Genomic DNA, 17,794 nt, shown 5'->3' with positions numbered 1-17,794 from the left:
TATTTAAAAATACAGCCGTCTGGGGGTCTCTTGGGGGCACAGTTGGTTAAGCTTCTGACTCTTGGTCCTGGCTCAGGTCCTGATCTCAGGGTCTTGATACTGAGCCCCCTTTGGGCTGTGCATCTGCTTGAGACACTCTTTCTCCCTTTGCCCCTCCCCCACCTCTACAAGAAATAAATCTTAAAAAAAAATACAACCACATACAATCCAGATAGCTCCTTAACTAATTAACTAACTCACTCTCTGTCTCACCTACCAAACCCCACTGGTTTAAGAAGGATTTTATCATTTCTTACCAATTTCAGCCATGTCACTGATAAATGTACTTTATGACATTAACTAGGACTAAAACTATATAGTCTTTTATTTAAGATTAAGATATTTAAGATTATTGAAATCTTTTTCTGTATTCTGCTTATTTTCTCTTTAGATAATGGAGGACTAAGCCAGTATATAGACTTATGCTGTGATAGTGTTTATTGGCTGTCCCTAAGAGTCATCGCTTTTATAAGCTAGAAGAAATCATCTAGACTCTTGTTTTAATTACTCTGGTTTATAGATATGATTTATCTGAATAGATAAGTGCCTTAGCATGAAAGGAAGGAATTATTTGGATACAGAGGAACCCAGGCTCCCCATCCCTCTCCCCTCTGTACATTGTGGTGAGATCATTCATGGTCCTTCTACACAAAACAAAACAATATATTGATGTTTATGTCCCAGTTCTTTGCCGTTGAGAGACTTAATGGTACAGCTGGAAAAGTAGGACTTCACATCCTTTCCTTTTTTTTCTTTTTTATTATAGTCCCTATGTTGTACTTTTTATCCCCATGATTTATTTTATAACTGGAAATTTACTTATTTTATAAATTCACCTATTTCTCCACCCCGTCCCCTCTGGCAATCACTAGTTTAATTGTTAGTATTTACAACAATACTCTCTTTTTGTTGTTTGTTCATTTGTTTTTTAGATTCCATGTGTAAGTGAAATCACATGGTATTTGTCTTTATCTGACTTATTTTACTTAACATAGTACTCTTTAGGTCACATCCTTTCTTTAGGAAAGTTTAGGACTAGTTGGAGTTTAGGACATTTACCTCTTACATTGCTTCCACACGTGGTAGAACTTTAACGCTAGCCTTATAGGTTGAGTCATATCAGATTTTTATTCTGCTGTCAAGGTTCAGATCACAGTAATAGTTATCTCTGTGTAACGCCTTACAGTTTATGAAGTGTTTTTATAAACATTATCACACTTAGATTTTAGGGCACTACTGTTGGGTGGGGAGACAAGAGGATTTATCACTATTTTATAGCTGAAACAGCTGAAACTTGAACTCCTATTTTACTTCATGTCTGCTCGGAATGTACTAAACGACATCGCTTTTATGATTTCACTTGCTTTATATCCAGATTTCCATAGTAATGAATTATGTTTTGATAGGTTCCATTTTGGAATAACTGAAAAAACTATGTTTTCCATTACTTATTCAAAGGGAGTTGAATGAACATGATTCTTTTTTTTTTTTTTAACCAAAGTTGGACTGAAGAATTTGATCTTAGGCAGAATTCAGCAAACTTTTATCAAATGTATTCTATATGCCAGGCTTAGTGCAGGGGGGTGGGAGATGATGCGGGGAGCCTGAGGGATGAAAGTGTTAAAAGGAAAAAAGCAAGAATTTAAAGTCAAGTAGACTTGAATTCAGAACCTAACCTGCTACTATTTTATTATTTTAAATACTTTATTTATTTGGTGGTGGGAGACAGTGAGTGAGCAAGCAAGAGAGCATGAATGGGGGCCAGAGAGAGAGGGAGAAGCGGACTCTCTGCTAAGCTTGACCCAGGGCTTGATCCCAGGACCCTGGACTCATGACCTGAGCCAAAGACAAGACACTTAATCCACTGAGCCACGCAGGCCCCCCCGGCTACTTTTTCATTACTTTTAAATTGTTTAACTCCTTGGAACTTCAAGTTGCTAATGTATAAAATGGGGATAATAATACCTTTTTTGTAGGATTGTTCTGAGGATTACGGTAATGTATATGAACCACTTGGTATAGTCTGTCTTTAATAAGTCATTATGGCCTTTAAACAAAAGAAGAGGCAAATGTGTGTGGTGAGAGATAGCTGCGTCTTGACAGCAAGTGTTTGGCTGACCTAATGCAGAATCGGGTAAAGTATGTTTGGCTGCCAACATACCATGTTCTTCTTTTGTTGAAACATGCATCTCTCACACTGGTGTTTGCCAACATTGCATTTGACTTCTTACATAGTAAAAGCCAAGTCATTCCTATGGAATATAAGTCATTTGGAAACATCTGTAGGCTGGACCTTTAAACCTCTGTTGCTGTTCAGTTGGCGGGGGGCGGGCGGGGGGGAATCTCACATTACCATAGGGCGGTGAAAGTCGTGTGGCAGGCTGCCCTTCTGGGCTGTCACCAGATTCAGCTTCCTGAGCGAGGTATCCATCTCAAGGGTGACACTGCTGGCAGTGCTTATGGAAGGCAAACTGAATGGTTTGAAAGACCAGTAACTTATTTTGATTTCTGAAATGGTGTTTTATTCATTTGTAAACATTTATTGAGCACCTACTCTATGTCAGGTACTATTCTGGGTGCTGGGAATACAGTGGTGGTCGTGGGGAATGCCCTTTTTCTAGTAGAGCTTATGATTTAGTAAGGGAGAGTGTAAATAAAATGTAAAATACAATGAATCTCTGGTAATGCTAAGTACCATGAAGAGAAATAGAACAGAAGAAGCAAGGACCAAGTTAGAGACGGGATGCTGATTTTTAGAGAGGATCTCACTTTAGATAGGATGGAATGGAAGACTTTTCTGAGAAGTAACACAGTCGAGAATGAAGCCAGTGAGTGACCCAAGAAAAGGAGCCCTAATGGTGTGTCTCAGTAATCCTTTAGAAGGGTCTTTGGTATGAGGAGTGGAGGTGGCACTGGCTTTGGAAGTTGCTTTAGGAGGTGGAAGGGGGATTACCTTATTAAAGTGCTTAAAATCAGCCCATATTGATTCTCAGTAGGGGAGGGAGTAGGTCTGGTACTGTTGAAAATCACTTGGGTGTCCTCGGAACACACAATGTAGGTTACACCTCCCAGAAAATGTACATTTAGGTGTCCAGGAGAGCTAACAATGTCATTCTTCCTCACAGTATTTGAAAAAGCATAGTCTTTGGACCTTCTGTCTCAAAATACAAATGCTAATCTATGGGCTTTACAACAGATCCAATTAGTGAGAATATTGGAGAATGGTCCCAGGGAATCTGCATTTTTAACAAGTAAGTCCATATCCATACTGAGGTTTGAAAATTACTGTGTAATCTTGTTGATAGAAATCGTCTTTATCCAAGGCTAAGTGGGTGGGCAGGCAAGTACTTGTTTATTTAAGATTCTTTACTTTTCATAATTTACATTGAGCTTGCATTTCCTTTCACATTGATTCAGTTGTTGGCTTTAATCTCTGATACACTGTAGCCTCTGTATTAAGAAGTCTTGTTGATGAGCCAGCAGAAAACCGACCTGGTCCTCTTTGCTTACATTATTTGGCGTTTTCAGCACCAGCCTTACCCCTGGGAAGGCGAGGTCTCTGAAAGGGGAGTGCTGGCGTGGCTGTGTGACGGAGATGCTGTAGGAAAAAGCCTGCTGATGCGCAGACGTTTTGTCTTGTTTTGTTTTCTGTTAATTGAAATTTCTAGTTATTTACTTGTGATTAAGCGTTTTACATTTTTTCATAGGTCTTTAACATGTAACTGCTCCATCAAAGGGAACATAGAGAATGAGGATATTGGGAAAGTATTTAATATATTTAGTGGTAGACACTCAATAAATACTCAGTTTCATTTTACTGGAGGGGCTGGAAGCAATCAGCAGGGGCAAATTTAAACCATCTGAAGATGGTCAAACCAGATCCTTGAAGGCATCACAGCCAACATTCTAGTGGGCACACTGTTGAAGAAAGTATGCACTGTTCCACCATGTTGAATTTTAGTGGCGCCCTTGGTGTTTACTGTCAGGTTGTGGGAAGGCTAGCTTCAAGCCTCTGCAGGGCCCATCTCCAGGCTGGTGGCCCAGCTTAAGACTTTTGTACCTTGCTTCTTGGGTACTATAGTGGTTACAGTCTTTCTGTGGCAGGGGCCTCTTGTACAGAGGTGGAGCCTTCTAGAGCTTGAAAGGGACTTCGAATGAATGAAAGTCTGTATTTTTTTTATCTTCCTGTTAAACCAAGATTCAGAGAATCAAAATTTCTCCAAGGCCTAGAGACTGGGTACTAGAATATGAAGTCTGGTAATGTAGTTCCCTTCAGTAGGGCCACCCAGTTGAGTCATCTTTTTAAATGTGTCCCTTCCTTCGAGGGCTGTTCCCGTTCTGCTTCGGGGTTCTTGTAGCCCTTCCATTGTAGCGGTTGGTTGTTTTTGACTTTGCCTGGCCAGTGATTGGGAGGCCCAGGGAAGGTGTATGTGGGAATTTATATCTTGCTTCTTAGTAAAAATTATGTCATGTTTAAGAGACAAGCTCTTGAAATTAAGGCGTGTGGAGAAACTGGCCCTGAATCTCACCACAAAGCAGCAGAAGAGAGGAGAGTTCACGGAGCTGTTCTCTTTGATTAGAGCCATAGATTTGCTTGCTTTGCCCTCTCTTTCCTTAGCCACTTGACTCCCATAAACTCAGTCTTAGGAAGAGGTATGGGGGTGGCTTAAGGGGTTTAAGTTGGGATGCTGGACACCTAGCTTTTAGGTCCGGTTTTGCTCCAAGCCTCCATTTTCCTCTTTGCACCTTATTTCCCCTGTCCTTAAAATGGAAGGCTGGGTAATTGATCCTCAAAGATCTTTTTAGCACTGCTATTCTTTGATTTCATGAATCCTGGAAGGTTCTGACGCTGGTCTATGAAGGGCCACAACTTACAGTTTGCTTTGACACAGGGCATAGATTCTGTATAGGAACTTTACCATAGTGTATGCGGGGGGTGTCTCAAGCTAAATCCCCCCCCCCAGTAGGAATGTTTCTGAGAGTGTGGGTTTTCTAGATAAGCCAGTTTTGTTTTTGTTTTTTGTTTTTAGAGAGAATGTAAAAGGTTAAACCAGGAGTGAAACAAGACTTCGAAGTTGGATCTGTGGGGAGTATATTAATGTTTATCCCAAGTAACTGTTCTTGACTAGCCAATGCTTTGTTCAGACCATGCAGGGTGGCATAGTACTGTGGCATTCTTCTGATGCTATTGCAGAGAACAAGGGGCTATAAGGAAGTTCAAAGTCCACAGTTAGTTTCCACCTTTGGAAGAGGCGTGCCAGCTTACCTCAGGGCGCAGCGGGAAGGAGAGCTACCGTGGACAGGATTTTTAGCTTCTGTCTGAGCTCCCACTTCCTAGTGAAATGATTTGAGCCCCTCCCTCAGCTCTAGAAAATCTGTGGCTTAAGCTTGGCTTGTTCAGCTTAAATTATAGAGTTTGTTCCCCTTAAATATGTCACGTCAACCCGAGGACAGCTTGATGATTCTTGTAGAGTACTCAGAGCTCCTTGGGGATGAGTCTGTCCCCAGAGCAGGCTTGATGGTTGTGTTGTAAGGACCTCAAGCCAGATACAGTCTGACTCTATACTGGAAACCATTCACCTCGTGCTTTCTCCTTCCCAGTGGGTGGGTTTCCCTCCAGTCCTGCTTGAATGAAAAGCGTTTAGCTGACTTCCTGCTCATGCCTTGTCTTGTCCTTCATTTTTTTCTTTGCTTTTCATTATTTGCTGCAGCGGAGCCCATCGGTTGGGGCTTAACACAAGGCAGTAGCCTCCAAGCTTTGTACATGCTTGGAACTGGAAACAAACTTTAAAAGCTTGAGTTCAGGTGAAGGAGTTTAGGTCTCTTGCTCTGTGCAGGGGATTAGGGTGAGGAGTGGGGCAGATGGAGAGGTGGGCAGATGGGGCTCCGAGAAAACACTTTAGGTGAGGGATTTGAGGAAATGGAACTTTGCGTGGGTGACAGGGCAAAAGCACTTGAGGAATGCTCCTGTTTGATACATAAGCTATTTTTAGTTTGCAGAATAAGAGTAGTTTCACCAGCATAGTAGAATCTTTGGTCATGTTTGTAACTTAAATTAATCAGTTTAGGCTGTGCCAGAGAAGTGTCAGGTGGCATGCTAATTTCCTCCTGTGTTTAGCTCTGCCTGGCTTATTAACTCTCTAGTCCTGTGGCTGGACCTCAGGGCATGTGAGTAGGGAGTAACTGGAGGGAGGGGGAGAGCTGTTGCTGATTGAGATGCTGCTCTAGGCGAGAGAACCTATATGCTAGCCGCTGCCCCCCCCCCCCCCCCTCCCCCGCACGAACTGGGGCTGTAGGTCTCTGTGAAGATGTAATGTGGTGCTTAAATTTAGAGCAATCCCTTGTGGGACCCCAAGCATGACCTTGGGTGGAACTGCCTTAGAATCTGATTTGCTTTTTTTCCAGTTAACTTGGCGTTCTGTGCCCATCTTTCTTGGTCCTTAGTTATTTTATTCTGTCTTAAGTGATTTTGTAATGGGCTTTAAGTTATCATTTATTTAGCATACTTTTATTCAGCACCTCTAAAATGTGTGCCTGGCATTATTGTAGTGCTGAGTGTCCTTTGATCTTTGCTTCTTCGAGAATCTAGATTCTATATGTGTTCTGTTGAAAAAGGTCAGCCTGTTCATTACTTAAAGTAGTTTAATTTTTAATTTTGGGAAAGGCAGTTTATGTCAATTACTGGGACACAAAAACATGTTTAGTGGTCTGATTTTGGGTACTATGTGCTCATTTAGAGAAGCGGGACCTTCCTAACTGGAAGACATGACCTTTGCTCTGTGAGAATTCTCAGTGGTGTGGAGAAAACGTAACAGTCCGAGTTAGTGAGAAAATACTGGAGCAAGTACAGACTGAATCAGGAGTGCATGGCTGGCGGATACGCGGCAGGGCTCTCGGGTCAGCAGGGTTTAGAGCTTCCATTGGAGCAAATTTTGCTCTGATTTCTTTAGCTTTATACACAGGGAGGTTAGCCAGCAGCTTTGACAAGAAAGTGTGGCTGTTTGTAGTCTTGGGATTTTTCTCCCTGGGCTGGCCTTATTTTTTTGCTTAAAACATGATATAAGGAATCTGTAGGGGCCCCTGGGTTACTCAGTTGATGAAGTGTCTAATTCTTGGTTTCTGTTCAGGTCATGACATCAGGATCAAATTCCTTGTGGGGCTCCCTACTGGTGGTGGAGACCGCTTAAGATTTTCTCCCACTGTCCCTCCTCCTATCCCCCCCCCAAAAAAAATTAAAAAAAAAATCTGTATAACTGATTCTCATGGGGATAAGGAAGACTTAAGAGATAACTATATTTTAGCTTAATAAAGCAAAGCTGATAGTAGACTGATCTATTGGGGAGACTGGAGAAGTGGAATTGATGATGTTCCTGTTTCTCATTCTGGGCACTGAAGACAGGGGCTGCCTATGAAAGCCTTCCTTTAGAAGCTTTCAGCTTGCTTTAGGTTAGCAAATTATTTAAATTATGAACCTGTTTCCTCACGCATAAAATGGGTTTGATAATACCGCCTCATAGAGTTGTGAGAATTATTTGGGTATATGGGAATGAAAGTGCTTTGAACTACGAAATAAGGTATAAGCATTAGGTATTAGTGTTAGTAGACATTATTTTTTAGGGAGGAAGAAGCATGGGCTTTTGAGGCCTCTGGCAGGACATCTCAGGGAGCCTTTCTGATGATTCTGGGCATCCTAGAATCTGGACTTCCTTTAGTTGGTGTTAATAAAGAAAATAATATTCAATGTTATTACTCAGTGTTACATGTGGGAGATGAATTGTTCTTCCTTATGTAAATACACCTGTGCTTGTAAGAAAATAAATATAGGCATTTCTCGTAGTGTTCAACTATTTAGCCATTGAGCAGTTCCTGAACTATTCCTATGTGCCAAGTTCTATGCATGTGCTTGGATTTGGAGATGAAATACTATAATCTTGGCTTTTTAAGAGCTCACAGTTTGGTGGGGGAAGATAAACAAATAGATAATTACAATATAGGATGGTAAGTGCTATCTACGTAGGAGGCAATCCTACCGTCTTCCAAAGGGGCCTGTTCTTACTTGATTCCTCTCACCCTCCTCTCCAGACTTTGTTTAAAAGCTGTACGAAATCATAGGGAGGCCTGGAGAGATGAAGCAGTTTGCCTAAGGTCATACCCATAGCCAGCTGGTAGTGAAGCTAGAACTGAAATAGGAATTGTGAAATTCATTCTCCAACAGCTTTGTTCTTAGTTCCATTCACACTGACCTCCATTTTTCCTTCCTTGCCCTAGATCCCTCCTCTTCTCAAAGAGGTAACTCTGTATGTCCTCTCTGCTCCACTATCTTTTCAAGCTTCTGTTCTTACTACCTTGTCTCACAGTTCTACTGAAATGAAAAGAGGAAGCCTTGGGAGTCTTAAGTTTGAGCTAGCTGAGGTAGAAGAATGGTCCTTACTTGGGCGGCACATTAGAATTGGTTACAGAGCTTTTATAAAATACTGATACCTAGGATTCTGATTTTTACTCCCAGATTTGTTTGCTCATCATTGAGATTATTTTAGCTTAATGTTCCATAAAGGGAATAAATACACGAGTTAGAAATTATCTCTTTCTCAGAAGACATAAGATTACTTTTTTTTTTTTTTCTCATAATTTCTCAGGTCACTGAACTTGTCCCAGTCTGCAGTAGCTCAAGAAAGTTTGAAACCTCTGTTGTTGCCAAGCTTCTAGAAGCAGACTCATTTAAAAAAAATTTTTTAGGGGCGCCTGGGTGGCTCAGTGGGTTAAGCCACTGCCTTAGGCTCAGGTCATGATCTCGGGGTCCTGGGATCGAGCCCCGCATCGGGCTCTCTGCTCAGCGGGGAGCCTGCTTCCTCCTCTCTCTCTGCCTGCCTCTCTGTCTGCTTGTGATCTCTCTCTGTCAAATACATAAATAAAATCTTTAAAAAAAAATTTTTTTTTAAAGATTTTATTTATTTAAAGAGAGAGTGTATGCATGAGTGGGGCGAGGGAGAGAGGGAGAGAGAGAATCTTAAGCAGGCTCCATGCCCAGCAGCTCAGTCTCACAATCCCGAGATCATGACCTGGGCCAAAATCAGGAGTCAGATGCTTCACTGACTGAACCACCCAGGTGTCCCAATACTCAGTGGATTTTTATATAAGGATACTGTCATGGAAAGGCTGCTCATGTCAAGATATGCATCAGGTCAAGATAGAGAATATTTTCAGAACTTCAGAAACTTTCCTTGTGTTTCTTCCTCATGGGTACTGGCTGCCCAAGTAACCACTTATTGTGACTTCTATCTCCATTGATTAGTTCTGTGTATTCTTGAGTTTCACGTAATAGAATATAAATAGAATCAGTATGCACTCTTTGGGGTTTTTTTGCTCAACATTGTGTCTGGGTGTTGGATATCCATCCATGTTGTATGTGGGAGTATGTAATGTTTTATTGTTTGGATGTGCCACAATGATTATTCTACTGTTGATGGGCATTTGGGATTTTTTCTTTTTTAAGATTTTATTTATTTATTTGAGATAGAGCGAGAGTGAGCGAGAGCGAACAGGAGCTGAGGGGAGGGGTAGAGGGAGAAGGAGAAGCAGGCTCCCTGCTGAGCTCAACCTGGAGTTCAGTCCCAGGACCCGGGGATCACATCTGAGCTGAAAGCAGATGCTTAACTGACTGAGCCATCCAGGCGCCCCAGACGTTTGGGATCTTAACAGTTTGGGCTCTATGACAAAGTTGCCATGGATACTGGAAGTCTTTTGGTGGATGTATGCACTCATCTCTCTTGGGTGTATACCTAGGAATAAAATTCTGGGTCATATGTCAGCTCTGGTAGATATTGTTAAAGAGTTTGATTGTACTAGATGTTAGCATTCAATTTTTTTTTTTTTTTTAAAGTAGGCTCCATGCCCAGTATGGAACTCAGTGTAGAACTTGAACTCATAACCCTGAGATCAAGCCCCTAGCCAAGATCCAGACTTGAGCTGAGATCAAGAGTCAAATGGTTAACAGACTGAGCCACCCAGGTGCACCTCGATTTAATAAACTAATTAATTAATTAAAACTTTTTAAAAATTTTTATTTATTTATTTGACACAGAGAGTGCGAGAGGGAATACAAGCAGGGGAAGCAGGAGAGGGAGAAGCAGGCTTCCCTCGGAGCAGGGAGCCTGATGTTGGGCTCCATCCCAGGACACTGGGATCATGACCTGAGCCAAAGGCAGATGCTTAATGACTGAGCCACCCAGGACCCCCCAATTTTTTTTTATTATGAGAAATTTCAAACATTCATAAAAGGAGGGAGGCTAATATAGTGAACCTACATAAATCTATATTCAGTAATTTTCAAGATTTTGTTACATTTGTTTCATTTGTTCTTTTTAATGTGTTAAAGAATTTTAAAGCAAATCCCAGAAATCATGTCATTTTACCCCTACACACTTTAAAAAAAAAAAAGATTTTATTTATTTTATTTATTAGAGAGAACGCATGTTTGGGGAGGGGCAGAAGAGGGAGGGAGAGGGACAAGCAGACTGCGTGGACACAGGGCTTGATCTCACAACCCTGATATCGTGATTTGAGCAGAAGAGTTGGACACTTAACCAGCTGAGCCACCCAGGTGCCTCACCCCTACACACTTTTATATACATCTTTAAAGATTTTTATTTATTTATTTGACAGACAGAAATCACAAGTATGCAGAGAGGTAGGCGGAGAAAGAGAGGGCTAAGCAGGTTCCCTGCTGAGCAGAGAGCCTGATGCAGGGCTGGATCCCAGGACCCTGGGATCATGACCTGAGCCGAAGGCAGAGGCTTTAACCCACTGAGCCACCCAGGTGTCCCTATGTACATCTTTAAATATGGACATTTTCTTACATAACCATAATGCCATTATCACATTTAATGAAATTAACAGGTGCTTAATAATATCTAGATAAGATCATAATCAGATTTCCTTGATAGTCTTGAAAAACGTCTTTGCAGTTAGGGTAAGGCTCTGATCAGCCACACAGTATTATGTTTCCTAAGTTTCTTTGTTTGTAGATTCCTTCTTCTTCTGATCCCCCTTTTTAATATCATTGACTCATTGTAGAAATTGAGTCGGTTGCCAGACAGTAATGATATTTTTAAAAGCTCCTAGGTTTTTCTAATAATTAGCCAAGGTTGAAAACCTGTCAGAGTATAAATCTCAGGACTGTTCTTTTAGGGAGAAGTGAAGGCTTAGGGGCTAGAATATAGTCATGAAGTTCTCATTTCTCTGTCCTGATTTTACTTTGTGCTATGAATCTTCTTCTTTAGTAGAAATTTCAAAGGTTGATTCTCTAACCTAAGAATCAGAGACTCTGACATGAAAAAGAAGAAATTATGTCTTCCCTGTTGAAGTTCTTTTCTTGTAGAACTGTTGATCATGAGGGGTTTTTTTTTGTTGCTCTTTTTTTTTTTTTTTTTAAAGATTTTATTTATTTATTTGACAGAGAGAGATCACAAGTAGAGAGGCAGGCAGAGAGAGAGAGAGAGAGGGAAGCAGGCTCCCTGCTGAGCAGAGAGCCCGATGCGGGACTCGATCCCAGGAACCTGAGATCATGACCTGAGCCGAAGGCAGCGGCTTAACCCACTGAGCCACCCAGGCGCCCTGTTGCTCTTTTTTAATTAGCTGAACACAATTGGAAGTTGGAAAATAGGTCATTCATGGCAATTGAAAGAAAACTTTAAGGGAAAGAAATTAAGTCTATACATAGCACGTGGAGGAAATGTTAAAACACCCGCGTAGGTGGGAGGCTTGAGTGTCCCAAGGCAGGCCACAATGAATCACAGCAGGGATGGTTTCCCATACCAGGAAGACGTAGGGTGATTCCTTCTAGTTTGTGCCAGGCATCTTCTAGCAATTAGCCACTGTATCACTCCATCCTCTTTACCTATCTGGGCCAAATTGTGCTAATAATCTTAAGTAATTCATCAGCTCTAAGTGCTCAACACGGTTTTTGTGGGAAAGTTGTTAATGCTGGTCACTGGCATGGACTGGCATATCCAGTGTAGGAAACCTGCGGAACGTCAGAGTGGCTGTATCGAAGGCTTTGAGGTACTTTGGGATTAGTACCTAATCCTAGATTGTCATAACTAGAAGGCCCTTCCTTGGGCTCTTGGATTCTGCCCAACCCCTCCCCTTTCTTAGGTTTTTCTGTTAGAGAAAATTTCAAATTTATACAAAAGGAGACTTCATAATGGGACTTCCATGGACCAGCCCCCCAGTTTCAACAGTTAGGAGCTCATGCCCAATCTTGTTTCATCCATATCCTTATCCACTTAACCCCATTCTGTATTGTTCTGAAGCAAATTCCAGACATTGTATCATTTTATCTGTAAGCGTTTCATTACATATCTTTAGAAGTTAAGGGCTTCTTAAAATAATTTAAAAAAACCCCTACAATTTTAATAATCACATAAAAAAACTTAAGAATTCTTTAATATCATCAAATACCCAGTCACTCAGATTTTTGTTTTCTCATCAATGATTCTCATTTGTTTTTTATGGTTTGGTCTGAATCAGGACCCAGTTAAGATCCGTGCATTGTGATTGGTCTGTATGTCTTTTTTCTTTTTTTTTTTTTAGATTTTTTTTTTTAATTTATTCATGTGACAGAGATCACAAGCAGGCAGAGAGGTAGGCAGAGAGAATGAGAGGGGGAAGCAGGCTCCCTGCTGAGCAGAGAGCCTGATGCGGGGCTCGACCCCAGGACCCTGGGATCATGACCTGAGCCAAAGGCAGAGGCTTTAACCCACTGAGCCACCCAGGTGCCCCAGGTCTGTATGTCTTTTTAAAGAATCTTTTAATCCATATGTTCTCTCTCCACATCCCCTCCCTTTTTTATTAAAAAAAAAAATTCTTTTTAAAGATTTTAGTTATTTATTTTAAAGAGAGAAAGTGCTAGCTGGGGTGCCTGGGTGGCTCAGTTGGTTAAGCGACTGCCTTCAGCTCAGGTCATGATTCTGGAGTCCTAGGATCCAGTCCTGCATTAGGCTCCCTGCTCGACAATGAGTCTGCTTCTCCCTCTGACTTTTCCCCTTTGTGCTCTCTCTCTCTCATTATCTTCCTCTCAAGTCCTCTCAAATAAATAAATAAAATCTTTGAAAAAAAAAAAGTGCTAGCTAGAGGAGGGGCGGAGAGAGAGGAAAAGAATTTCAAGCACACTCCATGCCCAGCGCAGAGCTTGATGCAGGGCTAGATCCTGTAACCTGGAGACCATGACCCAAGGTGAAACCAAGAGTTGGATCTTAATATACTCCCAGGTGCCCCCCCCTTAATATACAGGGTATGTTAGTTATATGTTACAGCATAAAACAATACACATTTATTAGTTTCTGTAGGTTAGGAAGGCAGGCATGGTTTTAGCTGGATCGCCTGCTTTAAGGTCTCGCACAGGCTATGATCAAGACGTCAGCCATCAAGGTGTGACTGAGGAAGGGCCAGCTTCAAGTTCACTCAGAGGTGGTTGGCAGGATTCGGGTCCTTGTGGTTGGATTGAGGGCCTCAAACTCTTGCTGCTTGATAGATGGAGGCCATCTTCAGTTCCTTGCCATCAGGGCCTCTCCATAGCAGCTAGTTTCATCGAAGCAAGAGATGGTGAAAGAGAGAAAGTGCCAGCAAGAAGGAATTCAGTCTTTTATAACCTAGTCTTGGAAATGACATCTCATAATTCTTGCCACGTTCTTGTCGTTAGAAGTCAGTCATGAGGCCTAGACCAATCTCAAGGGGGAGGGGCCCACATAGAACATGGACACTAGCAGGTGGAGATCATTGGGAGCCATTTTAGGAGACTGCCCATCTGGGCACCTGGTGGCTCAGGTGGTTAAGCGACTGCCTTTGTCTCAGGTCATGATCCTGGAGTCCCAGGATCAAGCCCCGAATCAGGCTCCCTGCTCTGCCAGGAGTCTGCTTCTCCCTCTGAACCTGTCCCTTCTCATGCTCTCTCTTGCTCTCAAATAAATAAATAAATAAATAAAAGCCAACTTTAAAAAGTGGGGTGGGGGGCGGCGCCTGGGTGGCTTAGTGGGTTAATCCTCTGCCTTCAGCTCAGGTCATGATCCCAAGGTCCTGGGATCGAGCCCCACATCGGGCTCTCTGCTGGTCAGGGAGCCTGCTTCCCTCTTTCCCTCTGCCTGCCTCTCTGCCTACTTGTGATCTCTGTCTGTCAAATAGATAAAGTCTTAAAAAAAAAAAAAAAAGAGAGAGACTGCCCATCTTCTAGAGATAAACTCTGGAGTCCAGGTCTGCTGACTATCGATATATTTGCCTTTTTACCATTTTTTAAAAAGATTTTATTTATTTGACAGAGATCACAAGTAGGCAGAGGGGCAGGGAGAGGGAGAGGAAGGGGAAGCAGGCTCCCCGCTGAGCAGAGAGCCCAGTGTGGGGCTTGATCCCACGGCCCTGGGATCATGACCTGAGCTGAAGGCAGAGGCTTAACCCACTGAGCCACTTAGGTGCCCCTTTACCATATTTTTGATGCCACTGGGGACAACAAGACCCCTCAACCTGTGGATTTCATTTGCTTCTATCTGTGTAATAACTCTGTGCATAACTCTGTTATTCAGTTTCCTTCTGTGACAGTGATAAATGTCATGTTTATATTTGTCAGTAACCAGAGCAAGCTGTTAAAAATCGTAGGTAGGATAGGTTGATAGGGCTTTTTCACCTTGGCCAAGAAATAAACCAGTCACCAGTCTTTAAAAAAAATATTGACAATGTGTTTCACACTGTGCCAGGCCTGTAGAGGTACCAAAAAAGCATAAAAGAATAAGAGGGTAGTCTATAATTATTGTTTGGTATGGACAATAAGCACAAAAAATTAGAAATTAGCATTGAGTCAATCAGCCAATATTTTTGGAGCTCAGAGCTCTGTGTACAAAGTTCCATGTTAAGTGCTATGGGGAACATAAAACTCAGACAACCTTCTGCTCTCTCCTTAGGAGATGGTATAAAATAAATCTATAATGCAAAGTAGACTGGAAATTGTGCAAGTAAGATGGCCAAAGTACTCTGGGAGCAAAGGATAGAGAGGCTTAGAATGTTAGAGCCACAAAGGGCCCTTAGAGAGCATCAAGGCCAGTGGTCTTTACCATTCTGGGGACATGGAGCCATTTAGTCAGAGAAGTTAAAGAATCTTTGCTAAGAAAAGAGAATCAAGTGAAATTAGAAAGAATTTGAATTTTTCAGCTGCCAGGGATAGGAAAACTTGAAGTAGAAACAGGTAGCCATAGATCAGGAAACAGACTACTCCAGAACTGAGGACTTCCCTTACTTCTTTCTTTTTCTTTCTTTCTTTTCTTTAATTTTTTTTTAAACATTTATTTATTTGTCAGAAAGGGTACAAGCAGGGGGAGGGGCAGCCAGAGGGAGAAGTAGGCTCCCTGCTGAGCAAGGATCCCGATGTGGGACTTGATCCCAGGACTCTGGGATCCTGACCCAAGCTGAAGACAGGCACTTAACGGACTGAGCCACCCAGGCGTCCCAGGACTGAGGACTTTCTTAGTAACACACCTAAACTGGCCAAAGGTAGACTGTGCAGCTGTCTTGTGTACCTGTAATATAACAATAACCATGTTTTATACGGACCAAAGTACTTCGACATATGTTATTTCATTTCATCCTTACAATTTTATGTAGTCCAGATATATTGGTCATTTCTGTTTTACAAATGAGGAAAGAGAATTATAATAACCCACAAGGGTCACAGAGCCAGTACATGGAACGGATGGTTTTCAGGATTTCATTGCCCAGCATACCGCTCAGTACACGTGTGCTCTCGGTGTGCACGCTTTGTTCAGGGTGTAATACTGAAGATGCTGACTTGAGACTTGCTGGCAGGGAGGACTTACGAAGAGGACAAGATAAAGAGACACATGCAGGGCTACAAGATGGAAACTTGGACCAGGGGTTGTGGGGAGACACAGAGAACCGGGCAGGAGGGTGGCTGAGGTCTTTTGACAGGGGCGTCCTCGCTGCCCTTTCAGATGCTGCCCGGTGACGCCTCTGGCCCTGCCCGCCTCTCTTAATACTTCTTTAAAATTATTTCTGCTGGAACTGGGCTAATGAATTTCTCAAGGTTCCTTTCCTTAGGGCTTCGTGGTACACTTGGAGGGAAAGAGAAACTAAATAAAAATGTGCAGGGGATGTAATGCTTTATCAGAATGTGATGAGAAGAAAATCGGATTCACATTTGTAGAATACACTTTCTGCCAGGCCTCATGTGTGTACAGTCAAGGTGTATTTTCCTAAAATCCCGACATCAGCCCCGTGAAGTTTAGATATTATAATTTCTGTGTACACTCGAGGAACCTGAGATCGGGAAGTGGAATCACCTCAAGTGCTGTGTGACTGGATTGTAGGGGGACCGAGGTGGCCTGGCTTCCGAGACCATGTGGACTCTTTCCATTATAGTGTGTTGCCTGGGCGGCAGGTAAGGCAGAGGAGGAGTGTGCAATAGAGACAAAGGGAAGCTCTCCAGAGACTATATCTATCTATCTATCTATCTATCTATCTATCTATATATATGGAAAGAAATTTCTTGCTGGGGGTAGAAATAATGATGACTCCCCCAAATTGTACCTTGACATTAAAAGGGCAGAGCAAACCTAAACCCAGACCCTCCAGTAATAAGCAGCCACGTGTTCTGTTCCTGATACACCAAGGGAAAGTGTAGAGAAGGGCATTTTTATCTCCTGGTGTAGTGAGGAAGATGAGATATACGTGAGAAAAAGGGCTTCCAGATTGTTACTCTGCACATTTGGGAACCAGTCCAAGGCGAGTGGAATTCTAAGCTGAGGAAAAAGGCTCGAAGCCTTTGGGTGACTTGCAGCCACCAGGACTTACTTGCCTCTCGTACATGAGGCAAGAGCCCCCTTTAAGCAGAAACAGATGAAACCAGGTGTCCTCCACCCCGCATTCTCTTGAATCCGTCATCTTCACTTGAAATAGCGGAAGTTCTCTGAACAGCGGTCTGATTCACTGCCGCCCTCCACCTAGCCCGTCCCAGGGAGCTTTCTGTCACTTCATTGTACACCTCTCAGTAAGGTCACTCATGACCTCTGTGAGGCCGAATTCAAAAGATTTTTTTTGTTTTTTTTTTGGTCATTTTCTCAGTGAAGTTGATGCTGTTGACCACGCCTTCCTTCCAGAAACACTCTCTTGTCTTGGCTCCGGTGACGTAACACTGTCCTATTCTTCCTCCTACTTCTGGGCTGTGTTTGTAGGCTCATCCATTCTACAGCTATGAAGTATTCTACTGTCCCAGGCTCTCTGCTCATAGTAGACACTCTGCCTCGGTGATCTCATCCGTCCCATCGGCTTTAGTAACCACACCTCTGGACGTGACTCATAAGTTTATGTATTGGAGCCTGGATTGCTCCCCTGAGCTCCAGACCCATCTAGTTATTGTCAGCCAGGCCGGGTTCTAGGATGGAAAACTCCGGGGGATATAGTGATGAGATAGAAGGTGAGGGTAGGGGCAGGGAGAAAGAGAGGAACAATAAGAGAGTAAACAAAATACCAGATAAATTTAAGTGCTACAGGTGCACATGAACCCGTGTGATATGTTACAGGTGGAGAGCTACCTTACATTGTCTGGTCAAGTCTTCACAGAGGTGGCAGAATTTAAGCTGACCCTTCAGTGACCAAAAGGAGCCAGCTCTACAGAGGGAAGAGGGAACAGCTCATGCAAAGTCCCCAAGGCTGGAATGAACACTGGGTGCGAGAAGTGGGAAGTGGGGAGGGGACC

At 42.6% G+C, this 17,794-nt stretch overlaps 1 protein-coding gene across 1 annotated transcript in view; it reads left to right on the top strand.

The window, feature by feature from the left end:
* The first annotated feature begins 5,129 nt into the window (after positions 1 to 5,129).
* LUZP1 (leucine zipper protein 1) overlaps positions 5,130 to 17,794 on the top strand; it is a 49,413-nt gene continuing 36,748 nt past the window's right edge. The window contains 1 exon segment of the mRNA XM_032863710.1: positions 5,130 to 5,150. The gene's annotated coding sequence lies outside the window, so the exon portion shown is untranslated.

The sequence above is a fragment of the Lontra canadensis genome, unplaced genomic scaffold (genome assembly GCF_010015895.1).
Source record: "Lontra canadensis isolate GAN:19392208 unplaced genomic scaffold, GSC_riverotter_1.0 scaffold25, whole genome shotgun sequence".
Lineage (NCBI taxonomy): Eukaryota > Metazoa > Chordata > Mammalia > Carnivora > Mustelidae > Lontra > Lontra canadensis.
Note: the sequence above shows the minus strand (reverse complement) of the source record. Positions and strands in the feature narration are given on the sequence as shown.